The sequence below is a fragment of the Natator depressus genome, chromosome 11 (assembly GCF_965152275.1).
Source record: "Natator depressus isolate rNatDep1 chromosome 11, rNatDep2.hap1, whole genome shotgun sequence".
NCBI classification, from domain to species: Eukaryota; Metazoa; Chordata; order Testudines; family Cheloniidae; genus Natator; species Natator depressus.
Genome location: NC_134244.1, coordinates 35,374,221 through 35,386,911, shown reverse-complemented (window position 1 = coordinate 35,386,911; position 12,691 = coordinate 35,374,221). Strand labels below are relative to the sequence as shown.

Genomic DNA, 12,691 nt, shown 5'->3' with positions numbered 1-12,691 from the left:
GGGTAGAAGGTCCTGGTCTGGACCCACTACTCACTACCATCTGACCTGTCCATCCGATTAGCAGTAGGCTATACTGGGGATTTGTTTTGTTCTGTTGCCAAGGGAGGGGTATATTGGGTCTGAGCTTCAAGCTCCTTTGTTGCGGTCCACTGTTTGCTGCGTTGTATGTGTTTGTTTATGGTGTTCCTCTTACCCGCCCCCCCTTCATGTAACCAACCCTTAATACAGTACTTACCTGTTTCAGCATAACTTTTGTCTTTCCTCTTCTTTCCTGCACAACACTTCTGAGGGAGGGTGGGACACAGGAGCTCCTTCCTCAGGTGATAGATCCTGATAAGTCCAAGAATTTGTACCTGTAAAAGGGAAACAGAGGGGATTTATTTAGTTTTAATTTTTCCCTGGTTACAGTTGGCATCACAGATTATTGGTATAGAAGGGTACAGCTTACTCAGGAAGGACAGGCAGGGGAAAAAGGGAGGAGGTGGTGCCTTAGATATTAAAGATGTATACACTTGGACTGCGTTTGAGATGGAAATAGGAGACTGCCTTGTTGAAAGTCTCCGGGTAGGGATAAAAAGGGTAAAAAAACAGGGGTGACGTCATGGTAGGGGTCTACTACAGACCACCAAACGAGGAAGAAGAGGTGGATGAGGCTTTTTTTTAAACTACTAACAAAATCGTCCAAAGCACAGGACTTGGTGGTAATGGGGGACTTCAACTACTCAGACACGTGTGGGGGGAAAGCACAGCAGGGCACAGTCCATCAAGTTGTCTCCAATCCATCAAGTTCTTGGGATGTATTGGAGACAATTTTTTATTTCAGAAGGTGGAGAAAGCTACTGGGGAGAGGCTGTTCTAGATTTGATTTTGACAAATAGGAAGGAACTGGTTGAGGTTTTGAAAGTGGAAGGCAGCTTGGGTGAAAGTGATCATGAAATGGTAGAGTTCATGATTTTAAGGAATGGTAGGAGGGAGAATAGCAAAATAAAGACAATGGATTTCAAGAAGACAGACTTTAGCAAACTCAGGGAGCTGGTAGGTAAGATCCCATGGCAAGCAAGTCTAAGGGGAAAATCAATTGAAGACAGGTTGGCAGTTTTTCAAAGAGACATTATTAAGGGCGCAAGAGCAAATTATCCCACTGCATAGGAAAGATAGGAAGTATGGCAAGAGACCAGCCTGGCTTAACCAGAGATCTTCAATGAACTGAAACTCAAAAAAGAGTCCTACAAAAAGTGGAAACTAGGTCAAAATACAAAGGATGAATATAAACAAATAACATAAGTATGTAGGAACAAAATTAGAAAGGCCAAGGCACAAAATGAGATCAAACTAGCTGGAGACCTAAACGGTAACAAGAAAACATTGTACAAATACATTAGAAGCAACAGGAAGACCAAGGAAGGGTAGGCCTGATATTCAATGAGGTGGGGGGAAACAATAACAGAAAATGTGGAAATGACAGAGGTGCTTAACGACTTTTGTTTCGGTTTTCACCAAGAAGGTTGGTGGTGATTGGACGTCTAACAAAGTGAATGCCAGTGAAAATGAGGTAGGATCAGAGTCTAGAATAGGGAAAGAACAAGTTAAAAATTACTTAGACAAGTTAGATTTCTTCAAGTCACCAGGGCCTGATGAAATGCATCCTAGAATACTCAAGGAGCTGACTGAGGAGATATCTGAGCCATGAGCAATTATCGTTGAAAAGTAATGGAAGACAGGAGAGATTCCACAAGACTCTTGTGGAAAAGGGCAAATATAGTGCCAATCTATAAAAAGGGAAATAAGGACAACCTGCGGAATTACAGACCAGTCAGCTTAACTTCTGTACCAGGAAAGATAATGGAGCAAATAAAGCAATCAATTTGCAAACATCTGGAAGATAATAAGGTTAAGTAACAGGCAGCATGGATTTGTCAAGAACAAATTGTGACAAACCAACCTGATAGCTTTCTTTGACAGGGTAACAAGCCTTGTGGATAGGAAAGCGGTAGACATGGTATATCTTGACTTTAGTAAAGCTTTCGATACTGTCTTGCATGACCTTCTCATAAACAAACTAGGGAAATGCAACCTAGATGGTGCTAGTATAAGGTGGGTGCATAACTGGTTGGAAAACCATTCCCAGATAGTAGTTATGTGGTTCACAGTTATGCTGGAAGGGCATAACAAGGGGGATCCCGCAGAGATCAGTTCTGGGTCTGGTTCTGTTCAATATCTTCTTCAATGATTTAGATAATAGCATAGACAGCACACTTTTATAAAATTTGCGGATGATAGCAAGCTGGGAGGGGTTGCAAGTAGTTTGGATTATAATACAAAATGATCTGGACAAACTGGAGAAATGATCTGAAGTAAATAGGATGAAATTGAATAAGGACAATTGCAAAGTACTCCACTTGGGGAGGAACAATCAATTGCACACATACAAAATGGGAAATGATTGTCTAGGAAGCAGTAATGCAGAAAGGGATCCGGGGAGTCACAGCGGACCAAAGGCTAAACATGAGTCAAATAAATTTGTTAGTCTCTAAGGTGCCACAAGTACACCTTTTCTTTAAGTGTAACACTGTTGCAAAAAAGGTGAACATCATTCTGGGATGTATTAGCAGGAGTGTTGTAAGCAAGACCCGAGAAGTAATTCTTCTGCTCTACTCTGCGCTAATTAGGCCTCAGCTGGAGTATTGTGTCCAGCTCTGGGCACAACATTTCAGGAAAGATGTGGACAAATCTGAGAAAGTCCAGAGAAAAGCAACAAAAATGATTAAAGAAAACATGACCTGTGAAGGAAGATTAAAAAATTGGCTTTTATTTACTCTGGAAAAGAGAAGGCTGAGAGGGGACATGACAAGTTTTCAAGTACATAAAAGGTTGTTACAAGGAGGAAGGAGAAAAATTGTTGTCCTTAACCTCTGAGAAGAGGACTAGAAGCTATGGGCATTGGGAAAAACTTCCTAACTGTCAGGGTGGTTAAGCACTGGAAGAAATTACCTAGGGAGGTTGTGGAATCTCCCTCATTAGAGATTTTTAAGAGCATGTTAGAGAAACACCTGTGAGGGATGGTCTAGATAATACTTAGTCCTCCATGAGTGCAGGGGACTGGACTAGATGACCTCTCAAGGTCCCTTCCAGTCCTATGATTCTACGAACCCTAAGAGCTCTATTGACAACAAAGGAATTCCTCCTGCTTACATCACAGTTGAATTTTGACCCAAATTTCTTTCTTAGCACTCGGAACTTCTGTGATGGGGTTCAACTCACCACCATGGCACCTCCGGCTGACCTTCCTGGGAATTAGCTCTGGTTTGCCAGTGCACCTTCATCTCATGGCATATCGCCGCTGTCGCTTCTGTCATCAGCACCCATGTCGCTCTCAGGACCATGGTGTCTTCTTCTGGACACAGCCTTCCAGCTGTGCCCCATGCGATTCTCTGCCTCCCCCTGTCCTCTGTCCAGCCACTTGCCTCAGTGGCAGGTTGCCGTCCAGGGTCTAGCCACCTATATCAGTGGCAAACAGTAGCCCACACTCTAGCCACTCCCCTCAGTGGCGGGTGGGGGGACACAGACCTGGGCCCGCCCACTACTCCTGGTCCCAGCCCAGGGACCCTCTAGCCAGCAGCCACATGCTGCGTCACCTCCAACCCCTGCTGTCTGTTTCCCTGGGCCACTTCCCTGCAGCCCTAGCGCCTTCTCTGCCCTGGTATCAGGGCAGCAGTCAGCCAGGAACTCAGTCATGCTCCCCTGACCCCATGCAGCACTGCTCTGACCATGGTGCTGTCTCTTCTCCCTCCTTCAGGGCAAACAGTCCTCCCTCCTCGAAGTCCAGGGAGTGACTGAAGCTGCTCTGTTCATCAGCCCTTCTTATATGGCCTTGGCCTGACCCTGATTGGCTGTCTCTCTACGCCTTCTCCTGACTGGGTGTCTCTACAAGCCCTTTCCTAATTAGCTATCTCCTGTGCAGCCTCACCTGGGCTGCTTTAACCCTTTTTCTGCCAGTGTGGGTCAGATGCCCCACCACAGATCATTAGAATTGTTTTGTGGTAGTAACACAAGACAACAGCCAATGTGACTATACAGATATGGCCAAGGACATTTACTACTACTAGTTTGATCACATAAATGACTGTGTCATATGTGTGCAGTTTTAATAACTGTTCTATTAATATTTGTCATGTGAAACAGATGTTAATTTACCACTCTTTCAACAAATGATCTTCATACTTCTTTCTGAAGCATTTGTCTCTTGACAAGTGTGTGGCTCTGGTCATTCCCAAAAGGTGTTCTGACGGGATTGGTGAGGAAGACTAGTTTGGGATTCTTACCTACTGTCATAAATATAAAGGGAAGGGTAAACCCCTTTAAAATCCCTCCTGGCCAGAGGAAATCTCCTCTCACCTGTAAAGGGTTAAGAAGCTAAAGGTAACCTCGCTGGCACCTGACCAAAATGACCAATGAGGAGACAAGATACTTTCAAAAGCTGGGAGGAGGGAGAGAAACAAAGGGTATGTGGGTCTGTCTATATTTTGTCTTTGCCAGGGATAGACCAGGAATGAAGCCTTAGAACTTTTAGTAAGTAATCTAGCTAGGTACGTGTTAGATTATGATTTCTTTAAATGGCTGAGAAAAGAATTGTGCTGAATAGAATAACTATTTCTGTCTGTGTATCTTTTTTGTAACTTAAGGTTTTTGCCTAGAGGGGTTCTCTATGTTTTGAATCTAATTACCCTGTAAGGTATCTACCATCCTGACTTTACAGGGGGGATTTTTTTTTTATTTCTATTTACTTCTATTTCTATTAAAAGTCTTTTTGTAAGAAAACTGAATGCTTTTTCATTGTTCTCAGATCCAAGGGTTTGGGTCTGTGGTCACCTATGCAAATTGGTGAGGCTTTTTATCCAACATTTCCCTGGAAAGGGGGGGTGCAAGTGTTGGGAGGATTGTTCATTGCTCTTAAGATCCAAGGGTCTGTAGTCACCTAGGCAAATTGGTGAGGCTTTTTACCAAACCTTGTCCAGGAAGTGGGGTGCAAGGTTTTGGGAAGTATTTTGGGGGGAAAGACGTGTTCAAACAGCTCTTCCCCAGTAACCAGTATTTGTTTGGTGGTGGTAGCGGCCAATCCCAGGACAAAAGGGTGGAATATTTTGTACCTTGGGGAAGTTTTGACCTAAGCTGGTAAAGATAAGCTTAGGAGGTTTTTCATGCAGGTCCCCACATCTGTACCCTAGAGTTCAGAGTTGGGGAGGAACCTTGACACCTACAGTCTTTGAATGATCACCGTGACAGCAGGCACTATGGGTTCAGCAGGAGATTGAAGTAAAGCAGTGACGAGCCTAAGACCAGAAATTTTTCTTGTGTCTTGTGGGAATGTGAGTCATTCCTCTTTGTTCATGAGTATTAACAGTGACTCCAGTATCTCACTTACAAATATTTCAGAGGACCACAGGGAGCATGATCGTAAGCTTTTACAGCCAAAATAACTGAGGTCAACCAGAGAAACCAACGCAGTGGCAGACCACTTTCATCCTCTAATCATTAGAGAAGAGGGAAGACCAAGATTTCAAAAGTGAGTGTCTAAATTTGGGCTCCTAAATTCTTATTTAGGCACCTCAATAAGCAACCTAATTCTCAAGTGCATCCAACAGTTCCTATCAGAGTTAATAGCAGCTGCTGCAGGCTAAGCATCTCTCAAAATCAGGTTTTATATTTAAGTGCTAAATATAGACTAAGGGGCAGATTTTCAAAAGGTATTTAGGTGCCTAAATAGGCAAACAGGCACCTACTGAGTTTTTCAAAAGCACCTAATCTAACTTCTAGTGAATTCAAGGGGACTAAAGAATCGAATCTGTGTGCCTAGCTGCATCTTCAGGTGCCTAAATATCTTTGAAAATCTGGCCCTGTGTATCTAGATCTTGATCTAATAGTCTGTTCTCTTTACGTATAAGCAGGAGTCTTCCACCCACCCACCCACATTTCAACTGAATAACCAGTAGCATTGGATTATACACATTATAAATCTGTGGAATAGTATTTTACTGTGGAGACAGGAATGTGTCATGTACCAAGAAATGCACATTAAAAACTCCTTCAGTCTTAGGGGGGCGCGGGGTAGAGGAGAAAAGAAAAGAAATAAATTGAGCTAAACTACAAAAATAGTAAAATGATTCTGTCAGTGCAGGATTCTACTTCTACATTTTGCTATAATTAGAGAATGAGACACTGTAGGGATGAACGCTTTTAAAGTTATTTTTCACATTTGAATCTCACATTGAATTAAATGTTGAACAGTCACACATGGATAAGATGTCATGACACCTTTAAGTGTGAAGAATGCCCAAATGCTTTACAATATATAATTATTAGGGCAGTCGATTTAACACAGTTAACTCATGCAATTAACTCAAAAATTAATCATGATTAAAAAAATTAATTGCAATTAATTGCCGTTTTAATCAAACTGTTAAACAATAGAATACCGATTTAAATGTTTTGGATTTTTTCTACATTTTCAAATATATTGATTTCAGTTACATCACAGAATACATAGTGTACAGTGCTCACTTTATATATTTTTATTACAAATATTTGCACTGTAAAAAAGATAAACAAAAGAAATGGTATTTTTCAATTCACCTCATACAAGTACTGTAGTGCAATCTCTTTATCTTGAAAGTGCAACTTACAAATGTACATTTTTTTTGTTACGTAACTGCACTCCAAAACAATGTAAAACTTTAGAGCCTACAAGTCCACTTAGTCCTATTTCTTGTTCAGCGAATCGCTAAGAGAAACAAGTTTGTTTACATTTTTGGGAGATAATGCTGCCCACTTCTTAATTACAATGTCACCTGAAAGTGAGAACCAGCATTCGCATGGCACTTTTGTAGCCGGCATCGCAAAGTATTTACCTGCCAGATATGCAAAATGTTCGTATGCCCCTTCATGCTTTGGCCACCATTCCAGAGGACATGCTTCCATGCTGATGACTCTCGTTAAAAAAATAATGCATTAGTTAAATTTGTGACTGAACTCCTTGCGGGGAGAATTTTATATCTCCTGCTGTGAGGTTTTACCAGCATTCTGCCAGATATTTCATGTTATGGCAGACTCGGATGACAACCCAGCACATGTTCAATTTAAGAACACTTTCACTGCAGATTTGACAAAATGCAAAGCAGGTTCCAATGTGAGATTTCTAAAGATAGCTAAAGCACTTCACCCAAGGTTTAAGAATCATAAGTGCCTTCCAAAATCTGAGGGACGGGATGTGGCGCATGCTTTCAGAAGTTTTAAAAGAGCAACTCTCCGATGAGGAAACTGCAGAACCCAAACCGCAAAAAAATAAAAGAAAATCAACCTGCTGGTGGCATCTAACTCAGATGATTAAAATGAACATGAGTCGGTCCACTCTGCTTTGGATTGTTATCAAGCAAAACCCCATCAAGAGCATGGATGCCTGTCCTCTGGAATGCTGGTTGAAGCATTAGGGGACATATGAATCTTTATGACACCAACTACAACAGTGCCATGCGAACTCCTGTTCTCACTTTCAGGTGACCTTGTAAACAAGAAGCAGGAAACGTTGTCTCCTGCAAGTTGTAACCAAATGTGTTTGTATAAGCAATTGGCTGAAGTAGGACTGAGTGGACTTTTGGCTCTGAAGTTTTACATTTTATTTTTGAATGCAGGTTTTTTTGTACATAATTCTACATTTGTAAGTTCAATTTTCATGATAAAGAGATTGCACTACAGTACGTGTATTAGATTAATTGAAAAATATTTGTAATAAAAAATAAAGAACACTATACACTTTGTATTCTGTGTTGTAATAGAAATCAATATATTGGAAAATGTAGAAAACATCCAAAATATTTAAATAAATGGTATTCTATTATTAAGAGTGCGATTAATTGCGATTAAGAGTGCGATTAATTGCGATTAAGAGCGCGATTAATTTTTTTAATCACTTGACAGCCCTATTGTGAATCCTTTGCACTCTATGCTGATGAATCCTTCCAGATTCTCACACTATTTCTCGGTCATTTTACTTGCCTCTGCTGAAACCATATGATTGATTCTATGTGCTCTGTAACAATGCAGTCACCTCTGCCAGTGTTTCAGTATGTACCGTTGGAAGTCACTTTCTTTTAAGTATTACACAATAAACACCCAGAGATTTGATAAGCTTCTCAGCACTGTGCCTCCCAGTCTACATCTGTTTTTATTATGAATTTCTTCAGTGGGGGTTTGTGTATATGTGATATGGAACATTCTTAGGAGCCAAGAAATGTGTTAGAACGAATATGTATTGGAAAGGGAATATTTATACTATCAATGGAACAGAGAATGGTCTGCTAAAGGATGCATTTTACAAATAAAGTAAAATTAAAGTAAAAGTAAAATTAAATTATTTAAATATGCAAGGACTGGATGATTGAGTAGGTGGGACTTGCAGATCTAGAAAGAGGTGGAAGGTGCCTATGAACATTAATTCCTCCCACTCTTTTATGACACCTTTTCCTCCTCTTCTGTTGCTTCTCAGATAAAAAGGCTTTCTGTAACTTCCACATTAAAGGACGTTGGCCGGGAATTTAGACTAAAAATCAGGTCTCAATTAAAAATAAATACATAAAATGTTTAAACTAGAAACTTTCACAATTGGTTTAAAATGTCAATGAAAACTTTGGTTGGTTGGTTGTAAACATCCCCTTGTAGTGTGTACAACCTAAATATTTTATCACTGTTATAGTGCATCAGAACTAAACTAAAGTACTAAAAGTAAACAATTAAATCTTCCAATATCTTTTCAGTTTAGCTATCTAAAGGGTTAACTAACCCAGGGAAAGCAAATTCTTTTAAAAAGATTTTTAAACTGACCTCAGCTCTTTAACTGGGAAAGACGTGAACCACACAGTTGTGTCTTTTTCTGGGCAGATTTTTTTTGGTGTGTATCGTAATTTAAAATGTCTTTTAAAATGTCTGCTGATTTAGACTAATTTCAGTGGCTGTATTTATTGTGGTGTTTGGTACTCAGAAAGCTTTTTGCGTGGGTGGTGGAGTGTGGGAAACTTTTGCTTTCCCATGTGTATCAAATCCTTGAGCATTTCAACAAAGTGAAGCAAAATAATAACTGGAAATGGAAATTTCCCATTGCTCCACATTTACTGTCATTCAAGTTTGCAAACAGTCTTTGGAGTTTTTATCTTCTGAAACTCATGCTGTAGCTACATGTCCTGTTTTGCTTTATGTTTCCTAAAATGAGACACTTACACACATACTAAGCTGTGCTAACGTTCCCATAAGGCAATACATAAGGCTGCTAAAATAAGCCTGTTAAAGCAATCTATAGTGATTTGGTGACCAGTCTTTTCATACTTGCAAATTTCTAGAAAAAGTGCAAGTATTTTTTCTGTGTAAATAAAATAAGACATTTGAGATATCCTGTGCCATAGAAACTGGAGGTTTTGGTGGTGGTGGGTTTTTTGGGTTTTTTTTTGTATTCTGGACGTACTGAATAAGGTACATTTTACTTATAACTCATTGTTTTCTGTCTGGCAGCAAAACAAAATTTAGTGCAGTATTAGAATTCAGTTTTTTGTGCAGAATGTACTTAATTTGCATGGGAATTAGATTATATTTATGGCTGCATTTTATGAAATATAATTGGGATATATATGAAAATATGCAGCTGACTTTTCAGGCTGCACAGCATAACTTCAAAAACAGTGCAGGATAATGAAGAAAACATTACTTTAAAAGTTTTTGATTTTATAAATTCCTACATATCCAGCCCACTAGAACCTTCATAATATGTGAATTAGTAAATTTTAAAACTCCAGGATAATTATCACAACACACTATACTCTGTTCATTTATTTTGACAGTTGTCTTTTTAGTTTTAATTTTTCATCATATACATGTACTAGGACTTACACTGCCAGATACGGTGTAAAAAGACTGAAGTCTTAGTAATAGGAAGCTGCAGCAGCCTGACATTAAGTCTTTGCTGAGAAGTAAGGAGATACCAACTTTCTGTGTGTGAATTGTAAGGTGTGAGATGTTGTGAGGGTCTACAGTTTACAAAATATATAGAAGCAGAAAACCCATTTTCTTTTCCCTTAACTTAAGAGGAAAACAAACAGGGAACAAGGTACAGATCCTTGGGTTGCTTATTGAGATGGGATACTGATCCGTTCACTTTTAGATCGCTAGTTTAAGCTGATGATTACTTGGTGGTTTATATGAAAGGAGGTAGTGGTCTCAGTCCATTACCTAGTGGAAACATGTCTAAACTACATTTTCAATTGGCACATTTATCATGCATAATGGCAGTTTCAGCAAAGAGTCCAAGAGTTTTAATGGGCATAGATATTGAACTCACCCATTGGACAAAGTACATCAAGAACAGGCATGAGTCATGTTGGCAGGACAGTGTGATCTGATGAAAAGGATTATGCAGAGCTTAGGTCTCCATCAAGTATTATATACTGATTTAATTTAAGATCTGGCTAATGATGGTCACACTTCTTTTCTTACCAACCACCTGTCATACTGGTGCAAGGCTACGTCCTGAATACCTGGTATAAAATAAGATGGTAGTAATATGACAATGGACTTTTAGCTGAGCAAAGAAGGGGAGAGAGAAATCAGCATCCTTGTATTAGAGGCAGGTTGCGATGAGGTTAATCTGTGAAATGACTGAGGGCTTCCAATTAACCACACAAAGGAACGTTTCTCTTTATTCAGAGATGAGGACAAATTTTCAAGGTATATCATTTGGGCTAATCTTTCACTGTTATGGGCAAAGTGTGTATGTGTGACAGGACATTTACTTTAGACAGGCCAAAATGTTACTTTACAACAACACAGAAACAAGTCACACCTCTTGTCACAATCATTTTTACAGCAGCACATCTTGTAACTTTTGCATTTTGTCATAGATTTTTCCAGTCATTTCAATGGCACAAATTTCCATTTGCTTGGGACACAAACCTAAAAAATTATCCTGTCAGAAAGCTAGAATTATTTAGCTTTACTCTATACACAAATTTCCCATCCAATCTGATAGGAGGATTTTCCTAACCCCACTTCATGCATTGATAAATAACCCTCACCTTCCTTAGAGGCAACGACTATGCCTGGACACTCAGTTATTAAAGATAATCTATTTTTTCCAGAGGTACTGCTGCTGTTTATTAGAATTTTCCCCACTTAGCTTTCAAAACTAGAATACATTGAAACAGATTTTCATCAGGGGGAGCTGAGGGTGCTCAGCATCTTTCAGGAAGGTACTCAGCACCACACAGGACTGGCCCTTCACTTTCTTGCTCTTGTTTAATGCCATAAAGCCTAACTCAGAGAAGGGACTTTGTTGAGTAGAAGTAGGTCTCTAAGGGAAAGAGATAAGCCATCCTATAATGGCTTAAATATTTTTAGATACAGTGAGCAGGATTCTCTGCTCTACTCTAGATCCTTTGTGCTGCTCTGGAGATATAAAAAGGGATAGAAACAGACAGTGTCGCACCTGATGAACATTCTTGGAGCATGGGGGAATCCTCCACTAGTGTGGAGCTGGCTATGACAGCACTTATGCCGTCTCTCCTCCCGGCTACACAGAGGGTGTGCCAGGGCAGGAAATGGAGTAGCCTGAGCAAAACAGTGTTCCAGCTATTTTCAGCTGTCACTCAACCCTTAGGAGTCAGTACCAACTGTCATATATTGGGGCTGGCAAAGAGCCAATCTGAGAAATAGGGAGCCACAGCCAGGTTCCTTGTGGCCATCTGCTCCCCTTCAGTGGAAAATGAATGCAGTGAGAATCTGGACAACTATACTTGTTTCAGTAATGAATATTTTCCCAGTAGCAAAATGCTATATTGCCATAGTGCTACATACCAGTTGAAAGGAAAATTGTACTTGTCATGCAATTACACTTCACCTGTCAAAAATCTAGACCAGACAGACAAAAACCTTTTGTTCAAATATTCTTTTTATTCTGACTTGCAATTCAACAGTATTTTCTCCTGAATTATTTCTGCTGATTCATGATTAACCTACTTTGTATTTCAGATTTTTAATGCAGAACGTGTTTCATTAGCACTCTTTAAATGAAATTACCTTTGTGGTGGTATTTTGAGATTGCCTTTTAATGTCTTTTTAATGGTAATTTAAAACTTATTGCATGCTGAATAACTGTAGAATCCTTATGGAGGCACATATGGCATCCGCATGAATATCAAATGAATGCATAATGATCAGTGAAATTTCTGTGATTTCCACATGAATCAACAGTGACGAGACACTTAATGGTACACTCAATTACATCATGTTTAATTTATGTAGAAAAATTTGGACATTGTGTTTAAAATGTCTTTAGTAAGTCATTGGGACTAATTGAACCTCCATTTCTGTGACAAATTGCACTGCAAACATTACATTCTGTTTTTACCCAACAGTTAATGTAGGTGAAAGCCTGTTTGCAGAGGGTCAACAATTTTTGATATATTTTCGCTGTTTCTCCCTGAATAATGGAATCCTAGTATGAAATCAAATTACAGCATCTATTAAACTATTTCTGTTTCCTTAGATGCGCAGCATCCCAAACAATGGAAGAATAACCTATAATCATTTCTGAACTCTAGATACTATTCTTTGTATGTTAAAATATAGTTTATGCAAAGAAAAGTGTTGGTGCGAT

At 39.5% G+C, this 12,691-nt stretch overlaps 1 long non-coding RNA gene across 1 annotated transcript in view; it reads right to left on the bottom strand.

Annotated features, from left to right (window-relative positions):
• Window positions 1–234: 234 nt before the first annotated feature.
• The window catches only part of LOC141995929 (uncharacterized), a 91,440-nt gene continuing 78,983 nt past the window's right edge, over window positions 235–12,691 (bottom strand). The window contains exon 3 of the long non-coding RNA XR_012641440.1: window positions 235–353. This is a non-coding gene — a long non-coding RNA (uncharacterized LOC141995929). The remainder of the gene's footprint in view (window positions 354–12,691) is intronic.